Source organism: Macaca fascicularis, chromosome 8 (assembly GCF_037993035.2).
Source record: "Macaca fascicularis isolate 582-1 chromosome 8, T2T-MFA8v1.1".
Classification (NCBI taxonomy): Eukaryota; Metazoa; Chordata; class Mammalia; order Primates; family Cercopithecidae; genus Macaca; species Macaca fascicularis.
Window position 1 is genome coordinate 152,666,021 of NC_088382.1, and position 21,429 is coordinate 152,687,449.

Consider the following 21,429-nt stretch of genomic DNA (forward strand, 5'->3'; position numbering starts at 1 on the left):
TCACAATTGCCAAAGTTCTCAGAAACTTGCCTTCAAGAGCACCTGTCAGAGTCCTATAGCTGATTATAAAACCACCTTGAGAATAAAGTAAAACAACTGTGGATGAGGAAATCTCAGAAGAGCCACAGTTAAAGTCTGGTCATCTCTGTGGTTCACAATAATTTCACATAACAATCCTAATTATTACTGACAATATATCCTGAGACATACCAGAATTATAGGAATCTTACACAATTTTGGAACACATACTCATAACATATTCATACAAATACAGCCCAAATAAAGCTAAATACTATTTCATACTTGATAATTCTTCCTGTATGGTTTTAATATACCAAATAAACCAAATATGCCTCTTTTGGACTTTTATCAGAGTTTTTAAAAGGCTAACTTTAGAATTTGACTTTGGAAAGTTTATCAGATATCAAAGGTTTAACTAAATTTTTGATATTACAACATGAAAGTCCAGATCACTACAAGTAAAGGGGAACATCTTTACTCACTGACAGAGGGGAGACTCCACTTTCCAAACAGGACCCAAAAAAGATGGCATGAGGCCAACTGAATGTCCCCTCTTTCCCTCCTGTTTTTCCTGCTGTTACTCAAAAGGCAAACAAAACTCTTTCATTCTCTTTTAATATTACATGAAAATCTTGTTCAAAAAAGAAACCCAAATTTCACTTTTCCATTAATGTACTATTAATGTTAAATCCGATTCCCTTTTTTTTTTTTGAGATGAAGTCTCACTCTTGTCCCCCAGGCTGGAGTGCAATGGCACGATCTTGGGTCACTGCAGACTCTGCCTCCTGGGTTCAAGCGATTCTCCTGCCTCGGTCCCCCAAGTAGCTGGGGTTACAGGCACCCACCACCACACCCAGCTAATTTTTGTATTTTTAGTAGAGACGGGGTTTCACCATGTTGGCCAGGCTGGTCTAGAACTCCCGACCTCAGGTGATCCACCCGCCTCGGCCTCCCAAAGTGCTGGTATTACAGGCATGAGCCACCGCGCCTGGCCAAATCCGATTCTTAATAAAACCTTACAAACAAGTCTATCCAATCTTACTTTGTACATAAGACAAAATTTCCATAAATGTTTTATAATTTTCTGTTAAACAGCAGATCAGTTCTCTAAGAAAGCCCTGTTATTCAAACACATGGGCCCAGATTCTGGCCCTGCATCAGTGTTGCTTTTATTTCCATGTTCAACCTATGGAAAACTAAATCATCCCCTTTAAATCCTAGCCAACTTGCTCATATCCACAGAACATCCTGAACAAGATCCATCCTTCACAAACCCTTCACAACTTGCTTAAACCTTCAGTTTCATCCCATTACTCTTGTAAGGCAACCCTTGAAAATCTGTGTACTAGACAAAACTACATTCTGTTTTACAAAAAACAAACAAACAAACATATATTTCCAAACCTTCTTATAACCTTTTACAAAGAACACATTCTACTTTCCTTCTACACCTTCCATGTAAATCTGTTTTTCCAGTAGTCTCAAGTACGTGTTACACTGTTAACTCTTAGCAACTTTTATTTTTGGTGAAAAACCTGGTAAGCAAGCAGTTTTCACCATGTATAAGATTGGAGAGCCCAGGCAAGGAGATTGCTGCAGATAATGTATGACTCTTCCCAGCCTCACCAGGGGACCTAGCTACCTCCATGTGCCCCCAGGCCTTCCCTAGAATCTAATGGCTACAAAACAGACCACTTATTAAAAGTCACAGAAGCAGTTTATGGCCTTAAAGCATCTAGCAAACAGTACTAAACATTCCTAATTTAGACCAAATGTGTAAACTTCTTGGCAATAATCTTTCAATTGTCTTTATTTTTCAAAGATTATCAGAGTCACATGACCTAAAAGGCATTAAAGTTTCTATTTTTCTGACAGTGTTTAAGCACTTGCTTTCCTTTTATCATTTACCTTTTATTTTAAGTTCAGTGGTACATGTGTAGGTTTATTATCTAGGTAAACTTGTGTCATGGGGGTTCGTTGTACAGATCATCTCATCACCCAGGTACTAAGCCCCACTACCCATTACTTATTTTTCCTGATCCTCTCCCTCCTCCTACCCTCCAACCTCTGATAGGCCCCAGTGTATGTTATTCCCATCTATGTGTCCATGTGTTCTCATCATTTAGTTCCCACTTATAAGTGAGAACATGCAATATTTGGTTGTCTGTTCCTGCCTAAGTTTGCTAAGGATGATGACCTCTAGCTCTATCCATGTTCCTGCAAAGGATATGATCTCATTCTTTTTTATGACTGCATAATATTCCATGGTGTATATGTACCATATTTTCTTTATCCAGTCTACCATTGATGGGCATTAGGGTTGATTCCATGTCCTTGCTATTGTAAATAGTGCTGCAGTGAACATACACATTTATGTATCTTTATGACAGAATAATTTACATTCCTTTAGGTATATACTTGGTAATGGGATTGCTGGGTCAAATACTATTTCTGTTTTTAAGTCTTTCAGGAATTGCCAAACTGTTTTCTACAGTGGTTGAACTAATTTACATTCCCACCAACAATGTATAAATATTCCTTTTTCTCTACTACCTTGTCTTGTCAGCATCTGATATTTTTTTACCTTTTTTTTTTTTTTTTTTTTTTTTGAGACAGAGTTTCACTCTTGTGGCCCAGGCTGGAGTGCAGTGGCATGATCTCGGCTCACTGCAACCTCCGCCTCCCAGGTTAAGGCGATTCTCTTGCCTCACCCTACTGAGTAGCTGGGACTACAGGCGTGCACCACCATGCCCCACTAATTTTTGTATTTTTACTACAGACAGGTTTCTCCATGCGGGCCAGGCTGGTCTTGAACTCCTGACCTCATGATCCACCCACCTTGGCCTCCCAAAGTGCTAGGATTACAGGCATGAGCCACCATGCCTGGCCGTTTTTTGACTTTTTAATAATGGCCATTCTGACTAGTGTGAGATGGCATTTCATCATGTCTTTGATTTGCATTGCTGTAATGATCAGTGATGTTGAGCTTATTTAAATATGCTTGTTGGCCGCAAGTATGCCTTATTTTGAAAAGTGTCTGTTCATGTCCTTTGCCCACTTTTTCATGGGGTTGTTTTTTTCTTGTAAAGTTGTTTAAGTTCCTTATGGCTGTTTGTCAAATGCATAGTTTGCAAAAACTTTCTCCCATTCTGTAAGTTGTCTGTTTACTCTGCTGATAGTTTCTTTTTTTTTTTTTTTTTTTTGAGACGGAGTCTCGCTCTGTCTCCCAGGCTGGAGTGCAGTGGCCAGATCTCAGCTCACTGCAAGCTCCGCCTCCCGGGTCCACGCCATTCTCCTGCCTCAGCCTCCCGAGTAGCTGGGACTACAGGCGCCCGCCACCTCACCCGGCTAGTTTTGTTTTTTTTTTTTTTGTATTTTTTAGTAGAGACGGGGTTTCACTGTGTTAGCCAGGATGGTCTCGATCTCCTGACCTCATGATCCACCCGTCTCGGCCTCCCAAAGTGCTGGGATTACAGGCTTGAGCCACCGCGCCCGGCCTTCTGCTGATAGTTTCTTTTGCTATGCAGAAGCTGTTTAGTTTAATTAGGTCCCATCTGTTAATTTTTGCTTTTGTTGCTATTGCTTTTGGTGTCCTCATCATGAAATCTTTGTCATTTCCTATGTCCAGGATGGTATTGCCTAAGTTGTCTTCCAGGGTTTTTATAGTTTGGGGTTTTACATTTGAGTCTTCAATCCATCTTGAGTTAATTTTTGTATGTGGTAAAAGATAGGGGGCCAATTTCATCCTTCTGCATATATGGCTAGCAAGTTATCCCAGTGCCACTGATTGAATAGGTAGTTCTTTCCCCATTGCTTGTTATTATTGACTTTGTTGAAGAGCAGATGGTTGTATGTGTGTGGCCTTATTTATGGGCTCTCTATTCTGTTCCTTTGGTCTATATGTCTGTTTTTGTGCCAATACCATGCTGTTTTGGTTACTGTAGTCCTGTAGTATAGTTTGAAGCTGGGTGGCTTCAAACAAATTCCTCCAGCTTTGTTCTTTTCTAAGGATTGCCTTGGCTATTCAGGCTCATTTTAGGTTCCATATGAATTTTAAAATAGTTTTTTCTAGTTCTGTGAAAAATATTATCGGTAGTTTAATAGGAATAGTATTGAATCTACAAATTGCTTTGGGTGATATGGCCATTTTAACAATATTGATTCCTCCTATCCATGAGCATGAAATGTTGTTCCATTTGTGTCACCTCTGATTTCTTTGAGCAGTGTTTTGTAATTCTCCTTGTAGAGATCTTTCACCTCACTGATTAGTTGTAGTCCTAGGTATTTTATTCCTTTGTGGCAATTGTGAAAGGGATTGCATTCCTGGTTTGCCTCATAGCTTGACTCTTGTTGGTGTATAGGAATGCTAGTGATTTCTGTAAACTTATTTTGTATCCTGAGACCATGTTGTCTGCAAACAGGGATGGTCCGGCTTCCTCTCTTCCTATTTGGATGCATTTTTAATTGTTTTTTTTTTTTTTTAGACAAGGTCTCACTCTGTCACCCAGGCTGGAGTGCAGTGGTGCAATCTCAGCTCATGGGAACCTCCACTTCCTAGGCTCAAGTGATCCTCCTGGTTCAGCCTCCTGGGGAGCTGGGACTACAGATAGAAGCCACCATCCCAGGTAAATTTTTTTTTTTTTTTTTTTGTAGAAACAAAGTCTCACTGTGTTACCCAGGCTGATCTCCAACTCCTGAGTTCAAAGCGATCCACCTGCCTCAGCCTCCCAAAGTGCTGGGATTACAGGAGTGAGCCACCGTGCCTGGACAAGATGTCTTTTATTTATTTCTCTTGCCCAATTGCTCTGGCTGGGACTTCCAATACTACATTGAACAGGAATGGTGAGTGAGACAATTCCTATCTCATGCTGGTTTTCAAGGGCAATGCTTCCAGCTTTTGGCCATTCAGTATGATGTTGACTGTGGGTTTGTCAGAGATGTCTCTTATTATTTTGAGGTATGTTCCTTCAATACCTAGTTTATTGAGAGTTTTTAACATGAAGGGGTATTGAATTTTATAAAAAGCTTTTTCTGACTCTATTGAGATAATCATATGGTTTTTGTCATTAGTTCCATTTATGTGATGAATCACATGTGTTGATTTGTGTATGTTGAACCAACCTTGCATCCCAGGGATAAAGCCTACTTGATCACGGTGGATAAGCTTGTTGATGTGCTGCTAGATTCCATTTGCCAGTATTTTGTTGAGGGTTTTTGTATCGATGTTCATCAAGGACATTGGCCTGGAGTTTTTGTTGTTGTTGCTGTGTCTCTGCCAGGTTTTGGTATCAGGATGATGCTGGCTTCATAGAATGAGTTAGAGAGGAGTCTCTCCTCCTCAATTTTTTTGGAATTGTTTCAGCAACAATGGTACCAGTTCTTCTTTGTACATCTGATATACTTCAGCTGAGAATCCATCTGGTTCTGGGCTTTTTATGACTGGTATGCTATTCATTACTGATTCAATTTCGGAGCTCATTATGGGTCTGTTCAGGGATTCACTTTCTTCCTGGCTCAGTTTTTTGTTTTTCATTTGTTTGTTTTTGAGAGAGTCTTGCTCTGTCACCCAGGCTGGAGTGCAGTGGTGCAATCTCGGCTTACTGCACCCTCTGCCTCCCAGGTTCAAGCAATTCTCCTGCCTCAGCCTCCCAAGTAGCTGGGATTACAGGCATGCACCACCATGCACGGCTAACTTTTAAATTTTAGTAGAGATGGGGTTTCACCATGTTGGCCATGCTGGTCTCAAACTCCTGATCTCAAGTGATCCACCCACCTTGGCCTCCCAAAGTGCTGGGATTACAGGCATAAGCCACCATGCCTGGCCCTGGCTCAGTCTTGAGAGGGTGTATATGTCCAGGAATTTACCCATTTTTTCTGGATGTTCTAGTTTATGTGCATATAGGTGTTCATAATGTTCTCTGATGGTTATTTATATTTCTGTGGGGTCAGTGGTAATATCTCCTTTGTCATCTCTGTGTTTATTTGGATCTTCACTTTTCTTCTGTATTAGTCTAGCTAGTAGTCTATCTATTGCATTAACTTTTTCAAAAAACCAGCTCCTGGATTTGTTGATCTTTTGAATGGTTTTCATGTCTCAGTCCCTTTCAGTTCTGCTCTGATTTTGGTTACTTCTTGTCTTCTGCTAGCTTGGGGGTTGGTTTTCTCTTGGTTCTCCAGTTCTTTTAGTTGTGATGTTCGGTTGTTAAACTGAGATATTTCTAACTTTTTGATGTGGGCCTTTAGCGCTATAAATTTCCCCTTAACACTGTCTTAGCTGTGTCCCAGAGATTCTGGTATGTTGTATCTTTGTTCTTATTAGTTTAAAAGAACTTCTTGATTTCTGACTTAATTTCATTATCTACACAAAAGTCATTCAGGAGCAGATTATTCAAATTCCATGTAATTGCATGGTTTTGAGTGAATTTCTTAGTCTTGATTTCTAATTTGGTTGTGCTGTAGTCTGAGAAATTGGTTGTTATGATTTCAGTTCTTTTGTATTTGCTGAGGAGTGTTTTTTTGTCCAATCACGTGATCTATTTTAGAGTATGTGTCATGTGGCAATGAGAAGAATGCATATTCTGTTGTTTTGGGGTAGAGAGTTCTGTAGATGTCTATCAGGTCCATTTGGTCCAGTGCTGAGTTCAGCTCCTGAATTTTTTTGTTAATTTTCTGCCTTGATGATCTGTCTAATACTGTCAGTGGGGTGTTAAAGTTTCCCACTATTAGGCTGGGTACAGTGGCTTACGCCTGTAATCCCAACACTTTGGGAGGCCAAGGCAGGTGGATCACAAGGTCAGGAAATAGAGACCATCCTGGCTAACACAGTGAAACCCCATCTCTATTAAAAAAAAAAAAATACAAAAAATTAGCTGGGCGTGGTGGTGGGCGCCTGTCATCCCAGCTACTCGGGAGGCTGAGGCAGGAGAATGGCGTGAACCTGGGAGGTTCTCCACTCCAGCCGGGGCAACAAAGCGAGACTCTGTCTCAAAAATAAATAAATAAATAAAAATAAAATAATAAAGTTTCCCACTATTATTGTACGTGAGTCTAAGTCTCTTTGAAGGTCTTTAAGAACTTGCTTTATAAATGTGGGTGTTCCTGTGCTGGGTGCATATATATTTAGGATACTTAGGTCTTCTTGTTGAATTGAACCCTTTACCATTATATAATACCCCTCTGTCTTTTTTGATCTTTGTTGGCTTAATGTCTGTTGTGTCTGAAGTTAGGATTGCAACCCCGGATTTGCTGTTTTCCATTTGCTTGCTAGAGTTTTCTCCATCCTTTTGAGCCTACGGACATTGCATGTGAAATGGATCTCTTGAAGACAAGATACCAATGGGTCTTGGTTCTTTATCCAGCGTGCAACTTTGTGCCTTTTAATTGGGGCATTTAGCCCATTTACATGCAAGGTTAATATTGATATATGTGGATTTGCTCGGGTCATCATGTTAGCTGATTATTATGCAGATTTGTTTGTGTGGTTGCTTTATAGTGTAACTGGTCTGTGTACTTTTGTATGTTTTTGTAGTGGCTGGTAACAGTCTTTCTTTTCCATATTTAGTGCTTCCTTCAGGAGCTCTTTTGAGGCGGGTCTGGTGGCAACAAATTCCCTCCGCATTTACTTGTCTGAAAAGGATCTTATTTCTCCTTCACTTATGAAGCTTAGTTTGGCTGGATATGAAATTCTAGGATGGAATTTCTTTAGGAATGTTGAATATTGGCCCCCAATCTCTTCTGGCTTGTAGGGTTTCTACTGAGAGGTCTGCTGTTAGTCTGATAGGTGTTCCTTTGTAGGTGACCTGGCCTTTCTCATTGGCTGCCTTTAACATTTTTTCTTTCATGTTGACCTTGAAGAATTTCATTATTATGTATCTTGGGGATGATCTCATGGAGTATCTCACTCTGTGTTCCCTTTGGACGGCAGCCTCTCTTGCTAGGTTGGGGAAGTTTTCATGGATGATATCCTGAAATCTGTCTTCCAAGTTGCTCACACTCTCCCCATCTCTTTCAGGGACACCAATGAGTCATAGATTTGGATTACAGAATCCCGTATTTCCTAGAGATTTTGTTCATTCCTTTTCAAAGTTCTTTTTTCTCCATTCTTGTCTGACTGTCTTATTTCAGAAAGCTAGTCTTCAAGCACTGAGATTCTTTCCTCTACTTCGTATATTCTATTAATACTTCTGATTGCATTATGAAATGCTTATAGTGTGGCTTTTGGTTCTATCAGGTCAGTTATGTTATTTTCTGGCTATTTTGTCTGTCAGCTCCTGCATCATTTTATTGTGACTCCTGTCATCCTTGGATTGGGTTTTCACATATCCCTGCACCTCAACGATCTTGGTTCCTATCTATATTCTGAATCCTATTTCTGTCATTTCAGCCATCTCAGCCTGGTTCAGAACCCTTGCTGGAGAGGTGGGGCAGGTCACTCTGGCTTGTGTTGTCTGGGTTCTCGCACTGGTTCTTTCTTATCTTTTGGGCTGATGTTCCCGTGCTCTTTGAATTGCTAACCATTGGATGATTTTTTTTTTTCTTTTATCCTGTTTGATGACCTTGAGGATCTCATTGTAGTATAAGTTGGATTCAGCTGACTGGCTTTGTTTCTGGAAGATTTTAGGGGGCCAAGGCTCAGTTCCCAACTCCTGGACTGTGTGCTCTAACTCTGGGGTACTTGTATCAGGCACCAACTTTGTTCTCTGGCTCCTGGAGAGATCAAGGTGCTCCTGGACTACTGGTCACTACACTCTGATAGGTGGTGCCAGCCAATGCATTTTGCAGTGCAGAGGCAGCAGGATCCATTCTTGTTTGCATGTGCCAGTAGCCGCGGTGGCAGCAGCATAGGGTGCACGTTCATCAACTGTAGCAGGGTGCTAGCAGGTGCTGGGGTGCCTGCCTCTGTGCAGGTGTTCACTGCAGTGGCAGAAGCAAGCACCTGGGAGGCAGGGCCCCCTGCTGGCGACAGCCATGCTGGTGGTGGTGTTGGGATGGAGGTGGGGCACCGGCAGGCCCAGGCCTGTGGCATTCTTTGTGCCCCACACGCAGGGGTGGTCCCTGTTCCCGGTGCCTAGTTTCACTCCCACAACAGTGTTGGTGCAAGAGCGGGTGCAAGGGAGGTGGGGCTGGCTGGCTGTGTGTCTGCCAAGGCTCCAACTGCAATGGCAGTCAGCAGGGGGCATGGGGCAAACCATACTCCTGCCACAGCAATGGCAGGGCAGGGTGCAAACACACAGGTACACTGGTGGGCAAGGAAAGCAAAACCCACCTGCACAGAAATGCACTGGCAAAAGCAACATGGGGGGTGACGGTGGGCCCTGGAGAAGCTGCAGGGTGGGAGGCAGTGGGTAGGCTGGCACAGGGATGTGGGGGCCGCCCTGCTGGAGCTCTCCACCAGTCAGGCATGGTCCACCAGTGCAGAAGCTATGTTGCAGGCCCCCAGGGCACCCAGAGCTGCCCTGCAAGCAGGCGTGGCCAGGCTGGGTCAGACTGGCCCCATCTGATGGGCAAGACTGCCCTGCAAAGATCATATACAACAGTTCCCCTAGGGCTAAAATCTCCTGTGGGAGGAATTCGAGCCTGGGGGATGGCCCTCCACTACAGACTCTCCTGCACCAAACCCTCCGGGCTCCGCCTCAGCTGGCGGCTGCCCCTACACCTTCTCTAGGCAGCTGTCTCCGCCACCTCAAGTGTCCATGGTGGTTAATCTCCTCCTGCCAGGATTCCAGAGGCCCGTAGTGACAGCAGGCTCCTCCTTGCCAGTTCAACTCACCTATTCTCCCAGAGTCTTGGGGACCAGTAACGAGTCCCGGTGTGCAGTGGCCCCGCACAGGGTTCCCAGCTTCCTCCCGCTTCAGCCTAGCTTCTGTGTCCTCCTGCAGTCCACTCTGGGTGCCCCGCAGTCCACTCCTGGTGCCCTCCCTCTGAAGATCTATTGGAAACACACCAGTCGTCTGCGCCCCTCGATGGCAGCTGTTTCACCCGTCTTCCAACTTTTAGCCTATTTTTCTTTAATCCAGTTAATTAGAGCTTTTTTTTTTTTTTTTTTTTTTTTGAGATGGAGTTTCACTCTTGTTGCCCAGGTTGGAGTGCAATGGCATGATCTTGGCTCACTGCAACCTCAGCCTACCGGGTTCAAGCGATTCTCCTGCCTCAGCCTCCTGAGTTGCTGGGATTACAGGCATGCACCACCACGACCAGCTAATTTTGTATTTTTAGTAGAGACAGGGTTTCTCCATGTTGGTCAGGCTGGTCTTGAACTCCTGACCTCAGGTGATCCACCCACCTCAGCCTCCCAAAGTGCTGGGATTACAGGAGTGAGCCACCGAGCCCAGCAATTAGAGCTTTTTTATAGAAAGGCCACACGCGAGACATTAAATACACAGACAGACAGAAACGAAGAATGAAGACAGAATTCCATTGACTGAGAAGTGTTTAGAGGGAGAGCAGGGGCTTTAAAACAATGTCTGCCCAAATATCGGCTTTAATGAAGTCAATTTCTAACTACAGAGCTCTCAAAAGAAAAATCCTTTTAAAATCTTGCTGGGCGTGGAGGCTCACACCTGTAATCCCAGCACTTTGGGAGGACGAGGTGGGTGGATCACATGTGGCCAGGAGTTCGAGACCAGCCTGGCCAACATGGTAAAACCGCATCTCTACTAAAAATATAAAATTAGCTGGGCGTGGTGGCACGTGCCTGTAATCCCAGCTACTCGGGAGGCTGAGGCAGGAGAATCGCTTGAACGTGGGAGGCGGAGGTGCAGTGAGCTGAGATTGCACCACTGCCCTCCAGCCTGGGCAACAGGAGCGAAATTCCATCTCAAAAATAATAATAATAATAATAATAAATCTTTTATTACCAGATTTCAGCCAGGACAAAGGGCCAATATTTCTGGCTTTGGAATTGTTTTACTAAAGGTAAATCAGTGAGCCTTAACTAAGAGGATGACTTAACCACAAAGATATGCAGAGTGTCTCCAAAGAGATAATAAGTGATTTTTTACAAGGTCTAGAATCTCCCCAAATGTAGTTCAAGACAGAAAATCAGAAGCTGTCCATGGAGGGGAAAATAATCAACAAGCAGCAAAAGTCTAGCAAGTATTAGACCACGAAGGACTCACTCCCACAGCCAGGAGCTGAACCCAGGCTGCTATTGTGAAGAACCACCAAAGCTTTAGCTAGCTGACCTCTAGCACAAGGTGACTGCTGGCGTCTTTCCCAGGAGTCAGTGTCAACTGCGACTCAATCCAAAAAGCTAGCTGAAGTCCAGATGGCAATTTTCCAGGTTTTTACCATATTAGCAAAAGGTATTTCCAGAAAGCGGGTAAAGCAGGCATCTCCATGATCCCCAAGAATTCACTCTGAGAAATGGGCTTAAGAAAGCGATAGATGGCCGGGCGCAGCGGCTCACGCCTGTAATCCCAGCCCTTTAGGAGGCCAAGGCGGGCGGATCACAAGGTCAGGAGATCGAGACCATCCTGGCTAACATGATGAAACCCTGTCTCTACTAAAAAAAAAAATGCAAAAAATTAGCCAGGCATGGTGGCGGGCGCCTGTAGTCCCAGCTACTCAGAAGGGGCTGAGGCAGGAAAATGCTATGAACCCGGGAGGCAGAGCTTGCAGTGAGCCCAGATCACACCACTGCACTCCAGCCTGGGCGACAGAGCGAGACTCCGTCTCAAAAAAAAAAAAAAAAGAAGAAAGCGATAGACAGTAAAAGCCCCCTAGGGACGAAACCTTTTAAGACAAAACTCGTGCGAGGGCTCAACACACTCAGGGGAAGAGCAAGGCAACTCATTTCTGACTCTTGGTCCTCTCGGACCGGCCGCCCGACACGAACTTGAAAATTCCTGCCCTCCGGATGGTGGAGACCCGGAGAGAATTCCTGCACACGGTCACAAAGTCACGCTTCCAAGGACATAAACCAAGACGAGAGGGAAACTTCCTTCAGTTTTGGCTCCAGGAACCCGCAGCAAAGTTTGTCACTGACCAGCCCGTGGGACCAGGTTGAGTAGTGGGCTTCCAGGGGTCCTAAGCTCACGTTCATCCTGTGGTACCCTGTTTATGACAGAACAACAGAGAAAGACAAATCCACAGCACAAGGTACTCCAGATGTGCTACAGCCTCAGACTGGCCTCACAAATCCTTTTCCTCATTAATAAACAGTGATTTTTACCATTCACTCAGCCAGGATGCACAGAGAGAGAGGGCCCAGAAGCCTGGCTGGTAAGGAATTATTCTTATTATTTTTTTTTGAGGTGGAATTTCAGTCTTGTTGCTCAGGCTGGGGTACAATGGTATGATCTCATGATCTCAGCTCACGGCAACCTCCGCCTCCCAGGTTCCAGCAGTTCTCCTGCCTCAATCTCCCAAGTAGCTGGGATTACAGCCGCCCGCCACCACACCTGGCTAATTTATTTATTTATGTATTTATTTATTTTGTATTTTAGTAGAGATGGGGTTTCATCATGTCGGCCAGGCTGGTCTCGAACTCCTGACCTCAGGTGATCCACCCGCCTCGGCCTCCCAAAGTCCTGGGATTACAGGCGTGAGCCACCGCACCCAGCCCGGTAAGACAGTCTTACCCTGTTGCTGGTATGCCAGGTTTTTGGGTTCCCTTTCCCTGGGCTGCCCTGGTGACCTTGCTCACAGCACCAACCACAGCTATGGTGGCGAAGCGGCATCACAAAGGAAAATCACCTTTTCCACTTCATGGAATCACAGGGGGAAAAAAAAACTCTCAATTTTGCAAGATGCTGCCCAGTGAGCTGCATGGGGAACCGGTAAAATTCACATTTTTCATCCCAGCTGTCGCAAAATACACACAACGAAACAGACACAGGTCACCTCGCGCAGCAGTCAACGCCGACCTCACGAGGCTCAGACTTGCCCCCTTTGGTCCCTGGTGTCTTTGTTTGATGCACTCAAGGAGGGGAGGGATGACCTCTGACCAGGAATTCAATGGGTGGTTTTCGGGCCAGATGGACGAGCGGACAGTCATCCCCAATCAGGCCTGTTGAGCTTCCACTAACAATTCCTTCAGGGCTCATCAAATGTGACTACACAAATAAGGAGGCTTCTCAGAGTGAGGCTTGCTGGACTTCCGTCAGCGACTCCGTCAGAGATCCCCCTCCACGTGTTCAAACACACACACCACCACCCACAAGCATTTCCACTCAGGCACGCACCACGCAGAAGCCGGGTCCAGCTGCCATGGAGCCCAAAACCAAGTGGGGTGACAGAAAGGAAAATAAGATCTGGGTCCCCAAACTCACTATGCCAAAGGAAAAAGTGAAGCTTGGAAACTGAGTCACACAAACACAAAAACAAGAAAAAAACCTGCCTTTCCTTTTGTTCTTAAACAGACAGCTACAAGAGAGAAGGCCACGAGTCTCCCCAGGCGGCCTTCCTCACCTGAAAATATAAATGAACAACAAATCAGCCAGGCGAGGTGGCTCACACCTGTAATCCCAGCACTTTGGGAGGCCAAGGCGGGTGGATCACCTGAGGTCAGGAATTCGAGACCAGCCTGGCCAACATGGCAAATGCCCCCATAAGAATAGGCCATTAAAGCAAAAATGGACAAATGGAATTACATCAAGTTTTAAACTTTCTGCACAGCAAAGGAAACAATCAGCACTGTGAAGAAATAACTCACAGAAAGGGAGAAAACTATTTACAAACTATCCATCTGACAAAAGATTAATAGCCAAAATATGTAAGGAGCTCAAACATCTCTACAGAAGAAAAATCTAATAATCCAATTTAAAAATGAGCAAAAGATTTGAATAGAAATTTCTCAAAAGAAGACATGCAAATGGCATGCATGGCTGGGCACAGTGGCTCACACCTGTAATCCCAGCACTTTTCGAGGCTGAGGCAGAGAGATTGGTGGAGCTCAGGAGTTCAAGACCAGCCTGGGAAATGTGACAAAATCCTGTCACTACAAAAAATACAAAATTTAGCTGGGTATAGTGTGCCCGTGATCTGGCTACTTGGGAGGCTGAGGTAAGAGGATCACTTGAGCCCAGGAGGTCAAGGTTACAGCGAGATGTGATGTGATCACGTCAGCCTGGGCAACAGAGCAAGACCCTGTCAGAAGAAGAAGGAGAAGGAGAAGGAGAGGAAGAAGGAGGAGGAGGAAGAGGGGGAGGAAAAGGGGGAGGGGAAGGGGGGATATAAATGACAAACAGGTATATGAAAAGTTGCTCAACACCACTGATGATCAGAGAAATGCAAATCAAAATTACAATGAGATCTCATCTCACTCTAGTTAAAATGGCTTTTATTCAAAAGACAGACAATAACAAATGCTGGTGAGGATGTGGAGAAAAGGGAGCCCTTGTACACTGTTGGAAGGAATGTAAATTGGTACAACCACAGTGAAGAACAGTGTGGATCACAAGGTCAAGACATCGAGTCCAGCCCAGCCAACATGGTGAAACTCCATCTCTACAAAAATACAGAAATTAGCCGGGCGTGGTGGCACACGCCTATATTCCCAGCTACTCAGGAGGCTGAGGCAGGAGAATCGCTTGAACCCGGGAGGCGGGGGTTGCGGTGAGTTGAGATCGTGCCACTGCACTCCAGCCTGGGCAACAGAGTGAGACTCCATCTCAAAAAAACAAAAATAAAAAATGAAAAACAAACACAAATCAACTGTTCCTCTGCCCCCCTCCCCCGCTCCTTTTACCTGCAACCTGGAGAGCAGTGGATACAGATCACAGCCTCACAGGAATACGACCCTCCCTTTTTTCCTTTCCTCCTTCCCCTCCGGCCACTTCTTTCTTTAAATATTGAAGCCCCAAAACCTTCTTTGGAAAAGGAGTGGGCTGCACACCCTACTGTGGCTTCTGTCTCTTTTTCCCAGGCATGGCTTCAACCTTGGCAAAGTAAACCTCTGAACTGGTTGAGACCTGTCTCAGTCACTCTGCGGGAGGGGCTCCCCTGGGGTCAGGGAAGATTTCCCAAGAGGAGAGGCCAAGCAGCGACTCAGGGAGGCCTGGAGCCAACTTCGGTGTCAGGGTTGAGCCAGGGTCAAGGTGGCAGTGCAAGTTAGAGGAAGGGCCTGAGGCCCCAGCGGTGGGAGCAGATGCTGACACACTTTGGACTGTGCCCAGGCAGGAACCAGGCCTGAGAGTACTGGCAGCTGCAGGTTGGAACGGGAAGCCTGGACTCAGGGAGGTCAGGCAGCAAGCTCATGGCAGCCCAGCCAGAGTCAGCCTGCTCTCCCTGCACTGAGCCCAGGCTGGGAGACAGCCTACCTCCCGCCAGAGCCAGCAGGCAGGTCCCAGCCCAGCCTGCCCCGTCCTGCCCCAGCCTGCCCTGTCCTGCCATCTGCACTCCCCGTCAGGCCTCCTGGTCAGCTCCACAGTCCCTGTCTTCCAAGAGACACAGGCAGCAGCAGCAGGGGCTGGATGCGGGAGGCCGAGAATCAGGGGCGCTCCCCGACAGGACCCCTGAATAGTGACCAGAGAAAGGTCAGGGCAGGATGAGGCCCATGGCCACGGGCAGGTCTCAGGTGGCTGACCTGTCCTAGGAGCACACAGGGCAGGTGTGGCTCCTTCCCTCTTGAACCCAGAAGCCAGGGCAGAGCTCATCTGTGGCCTCATCTGCCGGCCCCAGTAAGCGCCGGGCTCCAGGAGGCCCCGGCTCGCTCTTCCCGGGGCAGCAGCATCTGGCTTTCTGGCTCCAGACGCCGCCTGCTGGGCCAGGCCGTCAGCCAGGTCCCTCCTGACAGCAGTCATGGCTGAATCCAGACTCGAAACAGAGCTGGGAGGCAGCCTGCAGCAAACGTGCCCCAAACTCTACATGCACCTAACTCAATCCTGCAAGAGGAAAGTTCTCTTAAGCATGTGGGAGGAAAGGGCCACGTCAAGGCTGCGCGCTCACCCTGGGGGCCAACGCTCACTCGGCCCTTCGGACCCACAGGACTTTTCCCCACAGGCCCCACCGGCCTCCTCCTGTCATCTGAGAAGCCACCAGGACAAAACTCTTCCACAGCTAGGGCCAAAGGCCTCAGTCATGTCAGCCTCTCCGACCCTATTCTGGTTCAGAGGTTGCCTAATTCAAAATTTTAAAAATTGAAAAAACAAAGGCCCTCCACATGAGAGCGGGCCCATCCCAGTCTTATGATCTCTCCGCTCTGGCATGTGAGGAGGAGCAGGGAGTGGTGTGTGAGGAGGAGGGAGTGGCGTGTGAGGAGGAGGGAGTGGCGTGTGAGGAGGAGGGAGTAGCGTGTGAGGAGGAGGGAGTGGCGTGTGAGGAGGAGGGAGTGGTGTGTGAGGAGGAGGGAGTAGCGTGTGAGGAGGAGGGAGTGGCGTGTGAGGAGGAGGGAGTGGCGTGTGAGGAGGAGGGAGTGCCGTGTGAGGAGGAGGGAGTGCCATGTGAGGAGGAGGGAGTGGCGTGTGAGGAGGAGGGAGTCCTGTGTGAGGAGCCGTGTGAGGAGGAGGGAATGCCGTGTGAGGAGGAGGGAGTGGCCTGTGAGGAGGAGGGAGTGCTGTGTGAGGAGGAGGGAGTGCTGTGTGAGGAGGAGGGAGTGGCGTGTGAGGAGGAGGGAATGGCGTGTGAGCAGGAGGGAGTGGCGTGTGAGGAGGAGGGAGTGGCGTGTGAGGAGGAGGGAGTGGCGTGTGAGGAGGAGGGAGTGGCGTGTGAGGAGGAGGGAGTGGCGTGTGAGGAGGGAGTGGTGTGTGAGGAGGAGGGAGTCCTGTGTGAGGAGGGAGTGGCGTGTGAGGAGGAGGGAATGGCGTGTGAGCAGGAGGGAGTGCCGTGTGAGGAGGAGGGAGTGGCGTGTGAGGAGGAGGGAGTGCCGTGTGAAGAGGAGGGAGTGCCGTGTGAGGAGGAGGGAGTGCCGTTTGAGGAGGGAGTGGCGTGTGAGGAGGAGGGAGTGCTGTGTGAGGAGGAGGGAGTGGCGTGTGAGGAGGAGGGAGTGGCCTGTGAGGAGGAGGGAGTGGCGTGTGAGGAGGATGGAGTGCCGTGTGAGGAGGAGGGAGTGGCGTGTGAGGAGGAGGGAGTGGCGTGTGAGGAGGATGGAGTGCCGTGTGAGGAGGAGGGAGTGGCGTGTGAGGAGGATGGAGTGCCGTGTGAGGAGGAGGGAGTGGCGTGTGAGGAGGAGGGAGTGGCGTGTGAGGAGGGAGTGGCGTGTGAGGAGGAGGGAGTGCTGTGTGAGGAGGAGGGAGTGGCGTGTGAGGAGGAGGGAGTCCTGTGTGAGGAGCAGGGAGTGGCGTGTGAGGAGGAGGGAGTCCTGTGTGAGGAGGAGGGAGTCCTGTGTGAGGAGGAGGGAGTGCCGTGTGAGGACGAGGGAGTCCTGTGTGAGGAGCCGTGTGAGGAGGAGGGAGTGGCGTGTGAGGAGGAGGGAGTGCTGTGTGAGGAGGAGGGAGTCCTGTGTGAGGAGGAGGGAGTGGCGTGTGAGGAGGAGGGAGTGCTGTGTGAGGAGGAGAGAGTCCTGTGTGAGGAGGAGGGAGTGGCGTGTGAGGAGGAGGGAGTGGCGTGTGAGGAGGAGGGAGTGCTGTGTGAGGAGGAGGGAGTGCTGTGTGAGGAGGAGGGAGTGGCGTGTGAGGAGGAGGGAGTGGCGTGTGAGGAGGAGGGAGTGGCGTGTGAGGAGGAGGGAGTCCTGTGTGAGGAGGAGGGAGTGGCGTGTGAGGAGGAGGGAGTGCCGTGTGAGGAGGAGGGAGTGCTGTGTGAGGAGGAGGGAGTGGCGTGTGAGGAGGAGGGAGTGCCATTTGAGGAGGGAGTGGCGTGTGAGGAGGAGGGAGTGGCGTGTGAGGAGGAGGGAGTCCTGTGTGAGGAGGAGGGAGTGGCGTGTGAGGAGGAGGGAGTGCTGTGTGAGGAGGAGGGAGTGGCGTGTGAGGAGGAGGGAGTGGCGTGTGAGGAGGGGGGAGTGGCGTGTGAGGAGGGGGGAGTGGCGTGTGAGGAGGAGGGAGTGGCGTGTGAGGAGGAGGGAGTGGCGTGTGAGGAGGAGGGAGTGGCGTGTGAGGAGGAGGGAGTGCTGTGTGAGGAGGAGGGAGTCCTGTGTGAGGAGGAGGGAGTGGCGTGTGAGGAGGAGGGAGTGCTGTGTGAGGAGGAGGGAGTGGCGTGTGAGGAGGAGGGAGTGGCGTGTGAGGAGGAGGGAGTGGCGTGTGAGGAGGAGGGAGTCCTGTGTGAGGAGGAGGGAGTCCTGTGTGAGGAGGAGGGAGTGGCGTGTGAGGAGGAGGGAGTGGCGTGTGAGGAGGGGGGAGTGGCGTGTGAGGAGGAGGGAGTGCTGTGTGAGGAGGAGGGAGTGGCGTGTGAGGAGGAGGGAGTGGCGTGTGAGGAGGAGGGAGTGGCGTGTGAGGAGGAGGGAGTCCTGTGTGAGGAGGAGGGAGTGGCGTGTGAGGAGGAGGGAGTGGCGTGTGAGGAGGAGGGAGTGGCGCGTGAGGAGGGAGTGGCGTGTGAGGAGGAGGGAATGGCGTGTGAGCAGGAGGGCTGCTCTGTAAGGAGGGAGATGCATGGGTAGAGTTGGCGTTCGGCCAGGTTCCTGACTGGGGACTCCGTGGCCCTTGTTACAGTTACGGGTAGAAATGGAATGTCTGTGACGGGTCCTGCTCCGTTTCACCTGCCCCAAGGCAGGACTCCAGTCCTCCCCCTCCTTTCTGATCATGGGCCCCAAGGGGGTCATTCAGAGAGGATTCGTCCCACGCCCTGGGGGTAGGAATGCTGGGCACACAGGGGTTCCTGGAGGGGCCACGTGGGTGGCATGGAAGCTCCCCACCCCTTCCCGGAGACCGCGCCGGTGCCTCTCATGTGTATCCCTTTATAATTAACTGCAAATGTATTTCCCTGACTTCCCGGAGCCACTCTTGCAAATCAATTAAACGCAAAATGGGGAGGGGCTACAATATTGCTGGGAAAGAGGGTCCCAATCCAGACCCCAAGAGGGGTTCTTGGATGTTGTGCAGGAAAGAATTTTGGTGAACCACAGAGCACAGTGAGAGACGCAGGTTTATTTGAAATGACTCCGTTCTAGAGTGGGGCGTGCTCAGAAAGCAGGAGAAGGAGGGCGGGTCCTCTGTTAGTGCCTCTGCTTACAAGAAACTGTAAGGAGCTGCAATCACTCCTGGAATGTGCAGATGCGCTCACTAAAGATAGGGGCTGTGGGTGCCATCAGTGACCGTTCATCCTCCAACCTCAGGCTGCTCACTGACATTATCTCTGAGTAACGTGGCCTGCACTCTCGGGTTATCTGGACAGTCTGCAGGCTTGCTGGGAGATGCCCCATATGGCCATAAATATTCTGTCATTATAATTGGTGGCCAGCTTGAGACGTGGCTATTTTTAGACCATAAGCATTAACCTTATAGGTGCCTTGTGAGTGCCTCCTACTTACTTCAAGATGGAGTCACTCTGGTCATGTTTCACTAAACCAGAGGCCTGGTGAGCAGGAGTTCCTCTGACAGTGGGAACCTCAATGTCGGGCCAGTCGGCAAGAAGTTCTAGAGGCTGGCCCTCGCAGCTGGGGTGGGGGTGTGTGTGTGTGTGTGTGTGTGTGTGTGTAGGTGTCTTGGGGCTGAGCGCTCACCCTGTGGGATCTGACGCTATCTCCAGGTACAGTGTTGGAATGGTGTTGGAGGACACCCAGCTGGGGTGTGTGTGTGTGTGTGTGTGTGTGTGTGTGTGTAGGTGTCTCGGGGCTGAGCGCTCACGCTGTGGGATCTGACGCTATCTCCAGGTACAGTGTTGGAATGGTGTTGGAGGACACCCAGCTGGGGTGTGTGTGTGTGTGTGTGTGTGTGTGTGTGTGTAGGTGTCTTGGGGCTGAGCGCTCACCCTGTGGGATCTGACGCTATCTCCAGGTACAGTGTTGGAATGGTGTTGGAGGACACCCAGCTGGGGTGTGTTTGTGTGTGTGTGTGTGTGTAGGTGTGTGTGTATGTGTGTGTAGGTGTCTCGGGGCTGAGCGCTCACGCTGTGGGATCTGACGCTATCTCCAGGTACAGTGTTGGAATGGTGTTGGAGGACACCCACCTGGGGGGTGTGTGTGTGTGTGTGTGTGTGTGTGTGTGTGTGTAGGTGTCTCGGGGCTGAGCGCTCACACTGTGGGATCTGACGCTATCTCCAGGTACAGTGTTGGAATGGTGTTGGACACCCAGCTGGTGTGTGTGTGTGTGTGTAGGTGTCTCGGGGCTGAGCGCTCATGCTGTGGGATCTGACGCTATCTCCAGGTACAGTGTTGGAATGGTGTTGGAGGACAGCCAGCTGGTGTATGTGTGTGTGTGTGTGTGTGTGTGTGTGTGTGTGTGTGTGTGTGTAGGTGTCTCAGGGCTGAGCACTCATGCTGTGGGATCTGACGCTATCTCCAGGTACACTGTTGGAATGGTGTTGGAGGACAGCCAGCTGGTGTGTGTGTGTGTGTGTGTGTGTGTGTGTGTGTGTAGGTGTCTCGGGGCTGAGCACTCACGCTGTGGGATCTGACGCTATCTCCAGGTACACTGTTGGAATGGTGTTGGAGGACAGCCAGCTGGTGTGTGTGTGTGTGTGTGTGTGTGTGTGTAGGTGTCTCGGGGCTGAGCACTCACGCTGTGGGATCTGACGCTATCTCCAGGTACAGTGTTGGAATGGTGTTGGAGGACAGCCAGCTGGTGTGTGTGTGTGTGTGTGTGTGTGTGTGTAGGTGTCTCGGGGCTGAGTACTTACGCTGTGGGATCTGACGCTATCTCCAGGTACTGTGTTGGAATGGTGTTGGACACGCAGCTGGGGTGTGTGTGTGTGTGTGTGTGTGTGTGTAGGTGTCTCGGGGCTGAGCACTCACACTGTGGGATATGACGCTATCTCCAGGTACAGTGTTGGAATGGTGTTGGACACCCAGCTGGGGTGTGTGTGTGTGTGTAGGTGTCTCGGGGCTGAGCGCTCACGCTGTGGGATCTGACGCTGTCTCCAGGTACAGTGTTGGAATGGTGTTGGACACCCAGCTGGTGTGTGTGTGTGTATGTGTGTGTGTGTGTGTAGGTGTCTCGGGGCTGAGCGCTCACGCTGTGGGATCTGACACTGTCTCCAGGTACAGTGTTGGAATGGTGTTGGACACCCAGCTGGTGTCCGCTGCAGAACTGACGGCTTGCTTGGTGGCGGGGAGACTTCCACCCCCCACATTGGGCCCCAGCAGTCGTGGGAGTCTTCTGTGTTGATGTCTCCTGTGTGGTGTTGAGTGAGAGACAGGATTAAAGGTTTGAGAGTCTTTTCCAAACAGCCCTCTTCCTAAAGCGGCTTGTTTTCTGAATCAGACGGTACTGTCTTGAAGGGGGCAAACCCACCCACGCTCTCGTCCCACCACTCTTACTGAGCCCCTGCGGTGGCACGGATGGCCCCAGGTGCTGGCTGCGCAGAGAGAACCCCCTGCCCTCACCGCCAACATTCTAGAGGGGAAGACACCCTGCCTGTGCCCCAGTTAAGACCCAGAGG

At 49.3% G+C, this 21,429-nt stretch overlaps 1 long non-coding RNA gene across 19 annotated transcripts in view; it reads right to left on the reverse strand.

Moving 5' to 3' along the window:
- Nucleotides 1-21,429, reverse strand: part of LOC123575142 (uncharacterized) — a 52,202-nt gene that overhangs the window by 8,769 nt on the left and 22,004 nt on the right. For 17 of the 19 annotated variants that reach the window (XR_012416687.1, XR_010577533.2, XR_012416683.1 and 14 more), the window contains one exon: nucleotides 18,958-21,161. The exons of 1 other annotated variant lie outside the window; for it this stretch is intronic. This is a non-coding gene — a long non-coding RNA (uncharacterized lncRNA). Of the gene's footprint in view, nucleotides 1-1,884; nucleotides 14,633-18,957; nucleotides 21,162-21,429 lie in introns of those variants that run through there. One more of the 19 variants, XR_012416679.1, reaches the window with a different exon arrangement.